The sequence below is a fragment of the Macaca mulatta genome, chromosome 1, assembly GCF_049350105.2.
Source record: "Macaca mulatta isolate MMU2019108-1 chromosome 1, T2T-MMU8v2.0, whole genome shotgun sequence".
Taxonomy (NCBI): Eukaryota; Metazoa; Chordata; class Mammalia; order Primates; family Cercopithecidae; genus Macaca; species Macaca mulatta.
This window is the reverse complement of record NC_133406.1, coordinates 217,451,586-217,464,046: the sequence shown is the minus strand read 5'-3', so window position 1 is coordinate 217,464,046 and position 12,461 is coordinate 217,451,586.

The window sequence follows — 12,461 nt, the reverse complement described above, 5'->3', positions numbered from 1 at the left end:
TCAAAGTGCTGGGGTTACAGGTGTGAGCCACCGCACCCGGCCCCCTTATGTTCTAATCAAACACACTCTTCCTAACTCCCCCTCTGACCTCTCAGCTCTCCCTGTTGCCCATGCTGTGCTCCCCGCTTGTCATGTCTCTCTCCACCTCTGCCACCAGAAAAAAACTGTTCTGCTCTCAGATACAAGTTTCTTCCTTCTTTTCTTTCGTAAACCAGATAAACAAATCATTGAGAATGCTGTGTACTGCCATATCCCCCACGTGATCTTAAACAGCACTCAATTTTAAAAGGGTGCATTTTTAACTCCTCAGGCTAAGAAAACAGAAACCTGGGACAAAATTAAGAATCTAACTCAACTGCTAACATTGAAAAATGACTCAGAACTCTTTTTTTTTTTTTTGAGACAGTCTCACTCTGTCGCCCAAGCTGGAGTGCAGTGGCGTGATCTCAGCTCACTGCAGGCTCCGCCTCCCAGGTTCACGCCCTTCTCCTGCCTCAGCCTCCTGAGTAGCTGGGACTACAGGCGCCCGCCACCAGGCCTGGCTAATTTTTTTGTATTTTTTTAGTAGAGACGGAGTTTCACCGTGTTAGCCAGGATGGTCTCTATCTCCTGACCTCGTGATCTGCCCATTTCGGCCTCCCAAAGTGCTGGGATTACAGGCGTGAGCCACTGTGCCCAGGCTTTTTTGTTTTTGAGACAGGGTCTTGCTCTGTCACCCAGGCTGGAATGCAGTGGCATGATCTTGGCTCACTGCAACCTCCACCTGCTGGGTTCAAGCAATTCTCATGCCTCAGCCTCCCGAGTAGTTGGGACTACAGGCACCCACCACCATGCCCAGCTAATTTTTGTGCTGTTTTTTTTCTTTTTAGTAGAAACAGGGTTTCACCTTGTTGGCCAGGCTGGTCTTGAACTCCTGACCTTAAGTGATCCGCCCACCTCAGCCTCCCAACATGCTGAGATTACAAGCATGAGCCACCGCACCCAGCCCAGATCTCTTTTGAAATAAGACATTCAGTTTTGAAATCGAGGTGGTTTTGGTGTTGGCCACAGTGGGGATGGTGGTAGATTATGCCATCTTTTGGAAGCTGACCCTGAGCCCTGCACCCCACCTCTTGTTAGGAATCTCAATCTATCTTCGTTTTTGTTTGTATGTTTGTTTGTTTGTTTTTGTAGAGAAGGGATTTCTTTTTTTTTTTTTTTTTTTTTTTTTTGAGACGGAGTCTCGCTCTGCCATCCAGGCTGGAGTGCAGTGGCCGGATCTCAGCTCACTGCAAGCTCCGCCTCCCGGGTTTACACCATTCTCCGGCCTCAGCCTCCCGAGTAGCTGGGACTACAGGCACCCGCCACCACGCCTGGCTAGTTTTTTGTATTTTTAGTAGAGACGGGGTTTCACTGTGTTAGCCAGGATGGTCTCGATCTCCTGACCTCGTGATCCGCCCGTCTCGGCCTCCCAAAGTGCTGGGATTACAGGCTTGAGCCACCGCGCCCGGCGAGAAGGGATTTCATCATGTTGCCCAGACTAGTCTTGAACTCCTGGAATCAAGTGATCTGCCTTGGCCTCCAACGTGCTGGGATTACACAGGTGAGCCACCATGCTGGCCCTCTATCATCGTTTTGCAATTGTAATTACAGTTGTTTTAATGTTCTGTCTTCCTCCCCACCCCACCACCAGATTTAAGCTTCTCCTTGTCTTTTTAATTTTCACACCCCAATATCCAGCATAGTACCCACTGCAGAGTACAAGCACAAGAATTGCTTATTGAACTAAACTCAACAAAAGGTTTTTTGTTTGTCTGTGTTGAGATAGAGTCTTGCTCTGTCGCCCAGACTGGAGTGCAGTGGCCCAATCTCAGCTCACTGCAACCTCTGCCTCCCACAGGTTCAAGTGTTTCTCTTGCTGCAGCCTCCTGGGTAGCTGGGGTTACAGTCACGCAACACCATACCCGGCTAATTTTGTATTTTTAGTACAGATGGGGTTTCTCCATGTTGGTCAGGCTGGTCTCAAACTCCCGATCTCAGGTGATCTGCCCACCTCGGCCTCCCAAAGTGCTGGGATTATAGGCATGAGCCACTGCGCCTGGCTAATTTTGTATGTTTTGTTGAGACAGTTTCACCATGTTGGCCAGGCTGGTCTCGAACTCCTAACCTCAGGTGATCCGCCTGCCTTGCCTTTCCACAGTGCTGGGATTACAGGCGTGAGCCACACGGCCCGGCCAATGAAAGGTTTTTTGGAATAGGTGCAAGATCACTCACAATCTGTTTCCAAGAGACTTTCCAAGAAAGTCTGTGCACTGTCACAGTCCTTCTGTAACTCTGCCTGGGGGGAAATGGTGAGTGGGGGCCTTGTGAGGCCAAGGAGGTAGTCACAGGAGCCAGAATTGTCATGTACCTTCTCCAGGCTCACGGAGAGAGACATAACTCACTTTTTTCTTCCCCTCCCCATTCCCCTCTTCCTCCCCCTCCCTTCCCCCCCCCCCCATTCTTTCTCTTTCCTTTATTTCTCTTTTTTTAGAGATAGAGTCTTGCTGTGTTGCCCAGGCTGGTCTCGAACTCCTACATTCAAGCAATCCTCCCACCTCAGCCTCCCAAAATGCTGGGATTACAAGAGTGAGCCACCATACCTGGCCTATAATTCACTTGCTCACCCACTGCTCTCCCCCACCCCCTGCCCCCTACACTACTCCACCCCTGTGATTATTCCTTCCCAAACAAGCAGATCAAAAATGATGCTAAGAAGTCGGGCACAGTGGCTCACTCCTATAATCCCTGCACTTTGGGAGGCCAAGGCCAGAGGATGGCTTGAGTCCAGGAGTTCAAGACCAGCCTGGGCTACATAGTGAGACTCTGTCTTTACAAAAATATTTAAAAATTAGCTGGGCGTGGTGGTGTATGCCTGTAGTCACAGCTCCTCAAGAGGCTGAGACTGGAGGATCTCTTGAGCCTAGGAGGTCACGGCTGCAATGAGCTGTGATTGTGTTACTGCATTCCAGCCTGGATGACAGAGGGAAACCCTATCTTAAAAAAAAAAAAAAAAAAAAGCTAATAGTTGCAAAGCAAGCACATTCATGCCCAGATCTGCTTAATTATCACAACAGCCCTATGAGGAAGCCACAATTAGCCCCACAGAACTGAGCCTGGGTGTAGTTCAATGATTATGCCTGAAGGACAGCCTGTGTGTCAGGGCCCTGAATTTTATTTGCTATGTGTGGGTCACCTTTCTGAAGGCTCATAAACTTTCACACATATGATCCTCATATCACCCCCATGAGATGTATGCTATCATCACCCCCATTTTACAGATGAAGAAACTGAGACTCCAAGCATTTAGGTAACTTGCCCAAGGCCACGGGGCTGGTGACAGTAGAGGTGGTTTTGAGCCAGGGCTGTCCAGGTTCACCCTCGCAACCAATTTGTCATCCTTCCTCTGGATATTCTCTGGACACCTTGGCTTCAGCATGTGCAAGTAGGACAAGAAGACCCCCCTCACCGAGAGGTAGGAAGGATTAGATCTAATGTGTGTGTGTATCTGGACCACAGTAAATACCCAGGAAAAGAGGTCATCATTTGTGCTCCTCTCTGACAATTGCAGCAACTGGCCGCCAGAGGGGAGTCATGCACTGAAGACCTAAGCCCTTCCCAGGCCACTGGTTGAGAATTGTGCTGAGTCCTTTTTTCTCTATGCCCAAATGTGGGATCAAGGACACATCTCACCAGTGCGGAACCACAAGGGTCTTTTGACTCTTGCAAAAGAAATACAGCTTAGGCCTTAAACCCATCCAAGGCCCCTTTACCAACACCAATTCTGGGACTGGGAGGGTGGGGGAGATCCCTGTGGAGGGGGGTCCAGCTGTGTCCCATTTGGTGGTGGCAGTGCTAGGGGAGCGGCAATTATCAGTAATTCCCCTCCTGCTGGAGGCCGGGCTCCTGGAGGCACAGCTGCAGGGTGGGAGGCGGCAAGGAGGGTTTTGGAATTATCTCCCTAAGGGGTTTCCATGGTTACAGATGGATACAGGCAGCCCACTAGTCTGGGTCCTTTCTCCATATTGTCTCCTGGGGAGACAGTGGGCTTTGGGGATGGGGTGGCATGCCACGCAGATCATTGCTGGAGCAGGGGCCGTGAGTGCCTGCTCTGTGAACCCCTGGACCCCAGCTGCTGGGACAGGAGTTGGGCACAGGCATCAGCCTTGGTAACCGACTCCCTGCTTTGGGGTACAACACTACCGCTACAGAAACTCAGAGAGGCTGTCCACTGAGCCACTCAAGCAAATCTGAGGCTCCAAAACAGCCAAACTGCAGAGGCCTTCAGGTATTTAAAAAGCACGCATTTTGGAGTCAGATAGTCATGTCATGATTCTGTCCCTTACTAGCTGTGTGACTTGGGCAAGTTATTTTACCTTCCTGAGTCTCCGTGTCCTTATCTGGAAAGCGGAACAACACCTACTTTTAAAATTGGTGTGAGGAAGGAATGAGCACAAAGCCTAGTGCCAAGAAGGTGCTCAGAGAGTTCCTAAGCTCAGGTGGGTTGATGGGGGGCCCTGGGATGTGGGACTGGCTCTTTACCCACTCTGTGGCCTTAGACAAGGCCCTTCTTATTTCTGGGTCTCAGCTGCTCCATCTATGACTTGGAGACTTTGAAAGGTTTATAAAGGATGAAAGCTACTCAGGAGACTGAGGTGGGAGGATCCCTTGAGTCCTGGATTCAAGACCTGCTTGGGTGACACAGTGAGACCCGCCCTGCCTCAAAAGAAAAGGAAGTACCTGGCCAGGCGTGGTGGCTCACACCTGTAATCCCAGCACTTTGGGAGACCAAGGTGGGCAGATCACTTGAGGTCAAGAGTTCGAGACCAGCCTGGCCAATGTGGTGAAACCCCGCCTAAATAAAAATACAAAAAAAAAAAAAATCCCAGGTGTGGTGGCGGGTGTCTGTAGTCCCAGCTACTCCAGAAGCTGAGGCAGGAGAATTGCTTGAACCTGGGAGGTGGAGGTTGGAGTGAGCTGAGATCACGCCACTGCAGTCTAGGCTGGGCGACAGAGCAAGACTGTCTCAAAACAAAACAAACAAAAAAACAAAGTACTTGGCCAAGCGCAGTGGCTCATACCTGTAATCCAAGCACTGTGGGAGGCTGAGGTAGGAGGATCACAAGGTCAGAAGTTCAAGACCAGCCTGGGAAACAAAGTAAGACCTCCTAATCTCTACAAATTTTTTTTTAAAAGTAGCTGGGTGTGGTGGTGTGCACCTGCAGTCTCAGACTTGGGAGGCTGAGGTGGGAGGATCTCTTGAGCCCAGGAGTTTGAAGCTACAGTGAGCTATGATTACACCACTGCACTCCAGCCTGGGTGACAGAGTGAGACCCTGTCTCAGAAAGAAAAGAGGGGAGGGGAGGGGAGAAAAGAAAGGAGAGAGTTTGGGAAAACAGAAATCAAAACACTAACACAACAATCCCATCTTCTAGGACTTAAATACAGTTGGAATATGCAACATGTGATCACAGGGGCATGTGGTATTTGTGTAAGTAGACTCTGGTGCTGTGGCGATTAAGGGAGATTTTTCTGAAGGAGGCAGGACTTAAGCTAGGCCTTGGAGAGTCTCAGAATCAGGAAATTATTCCAGAAAAATCTCCCACGCTATGCCAAGGAAAAACAGAATCCCAGAGGGGCGAAGGGACTCAGCTCTCTGCCACTCAGTTTCAGATCTTTCCTAGTCACTGCCTTCTCCCCAAGGAAGGGTGTGTGTACATGGGGAGGAAAGGAAGGAGTAAGCAAAAACCATTGTCAGTTATGTACCATTTATGGGACACCTTTACATGAGTCAAGTTAATCATAAGCCCCATTTTATAGGTAAGTAAACTACGGATTGCTCTAATTTTTATCCAACTGATTTGGCGAAACAATGTACATGGCCCAAGAATAAACTTTGTCTCCAGTATGGAATACAAAACTTCCCCAAGGGAAAGGTAAAACAATTCCTTCTTGTTTAAATCATCAGCAGAGAAAATCAAATCGTTTACACGTATATTACTTGTCCTTCTATTAAGAGGCACGTAGCCGGGTGTGGTGGCCCACACCTGTAATCTCAGCACTTTGGGAAGCCGAGGTGGGCGGATCACAAGGTCAGGAGATCGAGACCATCCTGGCTAAACATGGTGAAACCCCATCTCTACTAAAAAAAAAAGAAAATACAAAAAAATTAGCTGGGCGTGGCAGGGTGCGCCTATAGTCCCAGCTGCTGGGGAGGCTGAAGCAGGAGAATGGTGTGAACCCAGGAGGCGGAGCTTGCAGTGAGCCAAGATCGTGCCACTACACTCCAGCCTGGGCGACAGAGCAAGACTCCGTCTCAAAAAAAAAAAAAGACACTTGGCACAGAGCCTCGAACACAGTAAGTGTTCAGTAAATGAAAGTTGTTGTCACTGTCACTGCTATTATTAAATGTATTACTACATATTCAATGATGGGGATACAGAGGCCAATAAAACTCTCCCTGTAGTCCCAGCTACTCTGGAGGCTGACACGAGAGGATCCACTGAGCCCTGGGGGTGGAGGTTGCAGTGAGCCGAGATGGTGCCACTGCACTCCAGCCTGGATGACAGAGTGAGACTCTGTCTCCAAAAATAATAAAATAATAATAATAATAATAATAATAATAATAACTCCCTTCTGTCTTTGAGAAATTCAGCCTAGTGAGAGAAAAGGGGCTGCAAAAAAACTGATCTCTTAACTTCCTGGACACACATATACCATCTCATTAAATTCTCCAAACAACCTTTTGAGGAAAGTTTTTTCTTTCTCATTTTAGAAATAAGGAAACTGAGGTTTAGTGGGCTCCAATGACTTACCCAGACATTGTAAAATATGAATAAAATATGAAATAAAATAGTGTTAGGAGACAAACACCTTTATTGGATTAACAGATACATCAAAAAGCAATAAAGTCTATTAATTATGTAAGGCACATAGACCATAGCCCCATTTTATTAATTATTTTTACTTATTTATTTATTCATTTTTTTGAGATGGAGTCTTGAGCTGTCGCCCAGGCTGGAGTGCAGTGGCGCGATCTCAGCTCACTGCAAGCTCTGCCTCCTGGGTTCACGCCATTCTCCAGCTTCAGCCTCCCGAGTAGCTGGGACTACAAGAGCCCGCCACCATGCCCGGCTAATTTTTTTGTATTTTTTTAGTAGAGACGGGTTTTCACTGTGTTAGCCAGGATGGTCTTGATCTCCTGACCTCGTGATCCACCCTCTTCAGCCTCCCAAAGTGCTGGGATTACAGGCATGAGCCACCACGCCCGGCCAGCCCCATTTTCTTAAAGACTATAAAAGACAGCTTTTACTGAGCTAAAAAAGGAGCCAGACTTTTGAGAGCTCTCACTTATGGGGCAACAGCGACATGCCAGGCATTTTCCATGTGTCTGCCAAATCCTCATAACCCCGAGAGGTAGGAACAGTTAGCTCCCTTTCAAAAGACAAAGCTGGGGTTCAGAGAAGTGAAGTTACATGGCCAGGGTTGCACAGCAAAGGAGGGCATCAAGTCAGGGCTGGGACCGAGGCTCTGACACTTGGGATAAGAGCTGGAGCCAGTCCTTTCTCCCAAGTCATGTTTGCCAAGAGGTTTGCCAAGGGCTATGCTGCCACTGTGAGCCAATCACCCTTTCCTGTCTCACTCCACGGAGCGTGATGAGTGGGCGGGAGAGGGGACAGGCGGTTCTTCAGGGCAACAGGACTTGTTTCAGCCCATTTGGGAAGCAGCCCGGCGTAGCATGCCTTGTCAAAGTGTGTGTGTCTGCATGCATGTGTGCTCATGCATGCATATGTGTGACTGTGTGTGAAGTTGGCTGGGTGCCGTGTCTCACAAAGCCATGTGATAAAAATCTGGTACATCTTTCTGAAATGTCTGTTTTACTCAAAAAATAAAAATAAAAGAGAGAGAGACAACACAATTTTATATTAAAATACAGATGGCTATAGAATGTAAAAGAACACAAGCTTCACATGGTATGCTAAGATAATGAATGACAACTAGCATTTGGGGGCTGTGGTTCTTATTATGTGCCAGGCACTAATCTAAGAATTTTGTGTGGTAACTAAGCCTCACAACAACAACCATCTGTGTAGGGACCGTTAGCAGACACTGAGAACTTAAGTCACTTGTTCAAGTTGACACAGCTAGTACGTGAAAGAGCATGGGAACACAAAGCATTTCATTAGACAAATCTTAGAACGTCTCTACTATCCATTGTTTGTTCAATTAAAAGTTTGTAACAAGGGCCAGGCGCAGTGGCTCACGCCTATAATCCCAGCACCTTGGGAGACCAAGGTGGGTGGATTACTTGAGGTCAGGAGTTCAAGACCAGCCTAGCCAACATGGAGAAACCCTGTCTCTACTAAAAATACAAAACCCCATCTCTGGTAAAAATACAAAAAATTAGCCGGTCATGGTGATGGGCGCCTGTAATCCCAGCTACTCGGAGGCTAAGGCAGGAGAATTGCTTGAACCTGGGAGGTGGAGGTTGCAGTAAACTGAGAGTACGTCACTGCACTTCAGCCTGGGCAACAGAGCAAGACACCGCCTCAAAAAAAAAAAAAAAAAAGTTTACAAGTACAGGTGAGGCCAGGCGCGGTGGCTCAAGCCTATAATCCCAGCACTTTGGGAGGCCGAGACGGGCGGATCACGAGGTCAGGAGATCGAGACCACCCTGGCTAACACGGTGAAACCACGTCTCTACTAAAAAAATACAAAAAACTAGCCGGGCGAGGTGGCGGGCGTCTGTGTTCCCAGCTACTCGGGAGGCTGAGGCAGGAGAATGGCGTAAACCCGGAAGGCAGAGCTTGCAGTAAGCTGAGATCCGGCCATTGCACTCCAGCCTGGGCCACAGAGCCAGACTCCTTCTCAAAAAAAAAACCAAAAAACAAAAAACAAAAAAAACAAGTACAGGTGAGGTGGTTCATACCTGTAATCCTAGCACTTTGGGAGGCCAAGGCAAGTGGATCGCTTCAGCCCAGGAATTTGAGACCAGCCTGGGCAATATGGCAAAACCTTGTCTCCATTAAAAATACAAAAATTAGCTGGGTGTGGCCAGGCACGGTGGCTCACACCTGTAATTCCAGCACTTTGGGAGGCCAAGGCGGGTGGATCACGAGGTCGGGAGATCAAGACCATCCTGGCTAACATAGTGAAACCCCGTCTCTACTAAAAATACAAAAAATTAGCCAGGCATAGTGGCAGGCGCCTGTAGTCCCAGGTGCTGGGGAGGCTGCGGCAGGAGAATGGCGTGAACCCGGGAGGCAGAGCTTGCAGCAAGCCGAGATGGCGCCACTGTACTCCAGCCTGTGCGAAAGAGCGAGACTCCGTCTCAAAAAAAAAAAAAAAAAATTAGCTGGGTGTGACGATGGGTACCTGTAGTCCCAGCAACTTGGGAGGCTGAGGTGGGAGGATCACTTGAGCCTGGAAGGCTGAGGTTGCAGTGAGTTGTGATCATGCCACTGCATTCCAGCCTGGATGACAGAGACACATCCTGTCTCAAATGTAAAAAAATAAAAATAAAACAAAAAATTGTTTGAAAGTTTACAACAAGATTTATACACAAGGATGAGGATAAGAAGTAGCTGGCTCCAGCCAGGCACGGTGGCTCACGCCTGTAATCCCAGAACTTTGGGAGGGCGAGGCAGGTGGATCATGTGAGGTCAGGAGTTCAAGACTAGCATGGCCAACACAGTGAAACCCCATCTCTACTAAAAATACAAAAATTAGCCTGGCATGATGGTGTCTGCCTGTAATCCCAGCTATTCAGGAGGCTGAAGTACAAGAATCACTTGAATCCGGGAGGCAGAGGTTGCAGCGAGCCAAGATTGCACTACCGCACTCCAGCCTGGGTGACAGAGCAAGACTCTGTCTCAAAACAAAAACAAAAACAAAAACAAAGGCCGGGCATGGTGGCTCACACCTGTAATCCCAGCACTCTGGGAGGCCAAGGCAGGTGGATCATGAGGTCAGGAGATCGAGACCATCCTGGCTAACACGGTGAAACCCCTTCTATACTAAAAAAAAAAAAATTAGCCGGGTGTGGTGGTGGACACCTGCAGTCCCAGCTACTCGGGAGGCTGAGGCAGGAGAATGGTGTGAACCTGGGAGGCAGAGCTTGCAGTGAGCCAAGATCGCGCCACTGCACTCCAGCCTGGGAGACAGAGCGAGACTCTGTCTCAAAAAAAAAAAAAAAAAAAAAAAAAGTAGCTGGCTTCTCTTTTGCTTCCTGTTCGTGAAATTATAAGGGCTGCCAGTTGGGAGCAGGTACTCTACCTCTGTTATCTTATTTAATTCCTACAACAGCCCTATGGGAGAGATACCATTGAAAGTTTACAGATGAAAACCTGAGGCTCAGGGAGGTGGTGTCATGTAGCTGGTCACACAGCTAAGAGGTGGCAGAGAAAGATTTGAATGCAGGTCTGGTTGATCACGAAGCTGCTGCTCTTACCTACACAGTTACACCAACCCTGGCCTCCAGGTTCTCTGGCCTCTGGGTCACGTTCTTCCTCCCCACAACTCCTGTTCTCTTCAAGAGAGGGTAGTTTCATGAGTGAGCTGGTTCTGGGTCAGGCTGAGCCGGGCGAGGCTCACCACCTCTGAAACGCTGTCCCTTCAGCAGCCAAAAGCACACTTGTCATGAAATAATTACAAATTCCAACAATGAGAAAGTAGTAATTAGACACTGACTGGGAGCTTGAAGATCTGAATTTTTATCCCCAGTTCTGTGAAGGAATCTTTGCCTGAGTCACTTTCCCACTCTGGGACTCAGTTTCTCCATGTGTCAAATGAGTCTAGTAATGCTTGAGTGCCTGCCATGTCCTGGCAGGCTTTTAGGTGCTTTACATTCAGTAAATCCACACACAACTCTGGATAGGGTTCTCACAGTATTACAAGAAGGAGACTGAGGCTGAGCGAGAGGAAGGAGCCTGTAAAGGGTGGCAGAGCTTGGGAGTGGAGGTGCAGGACCAGAGCTCTGCTTTTAGTCCCTGCACTGTTTATATTTATTCCTCAAGCCACTGGGCTGCGACGCTGATCAGATACTGCCAGGCTGAGTGAAAGGGCTCTGCTCTACATACAGAGCGCCAATGCTGGACAGGAGTCCTGGGGTGCTGTGACTGGGTTATGCCAACCACATTGCCACCCTGGAAAGATGAAGAAGGAATAAGGCTAGGAATCTGACACCAAGCCCAGCAAACTCTGTGGTGGGAGTCATCTGGAGCCTGCCAAGTACAGATGCTTTACATATGTCATCTAATTTAATCATCAATTCAACCATGTGAGGCTCAGAGAGGATATATAACTTACCTGTGACCCGGCTCGGTGGTTCAGACCTGTAATCCCAGCACTTTGGGAAGCCAATGTGGGAGGACTGCTTGAGCCCAGGAGTTCCAGACCAGCCCAGACACCATACAAAAAAGAAAAAAAAAAAATTAGCCAGGCATGCTGGCGCACATCTGTAGTCCCAGCTACTCAGGAGGCTGAGGTGGAAGGATCACTCGAGCCCAGGAGGTCAAGGCTGCAGTAAGAGCAGTGATCATGCCACTGCACTCCTGCATGGGGAACAGACTGAGACCCTGTCTCAAAAAAACAAAAAGAAAACAAAACTCTTACCTGTGAGAGCACAGCTGGTAAATAACAAAGCTGAGGTTTCAACCAGTGTCTGTATGTTTCCCAGACTCACAGAGAGAAAGTAACAGGATTACTTCTGTGGCTGAAAGAGGCCAACTCTGCAGTACCCATCGGTTTGCACAGTTTCAAAACAGCTGCAGACATCCAAAGCACTGGGTAAGGAGGCCATCCTGGAGACTGTGGCTCTGACAGTTACTCCAGGGTGACCTTTAGCAGGTCCCCTGACACCTATGAGCCCTGAGGTGGGTGAAATGGAAGTACCCCCCAACCAGTCCATGTTACCACATAGACTATAAAATGCTGCCCACTAGTGAATGGCCTCTTTTGAAACACTTTCTTGCCGCTCTCTTTGTATATGGAGTTGAACCTGCAGTGGAAAATGTGATTGACAGGGATTAACATCTAGGCCCCTTGGGGCCCACCTGGATGAACCCTCAGTGGAAGCTGGGATCATGAACACTGGATATAGACCCATTATAAGACCAGGTGGCCCCTGGACCTGATGAAGAGAGTCAGGGTGGGTGTGGGGTGGGGAATGGAGCAATATGGTTGTCTGTTCTGATGGTCCTCAATCTCTCATTCTCTTCCCTGCATAACCTACAGTGGCATGTCTTGAAACTCCTCTTTTCTTTTGGAGATGGAATCTCACTCTGTTGCCCAGACTGGAGTGCAGTGGCACAATCTCGGCTCACTGTAACCTCTGCCTCCTGGGTTCTCCTGCTTCAGACTTCTGAGTAGCTGGGATTACAGGCACATGCCACCATGCCCAGCTAATTTCTGTATTGTTAATAGAGACGAGGTTTCATCATGTT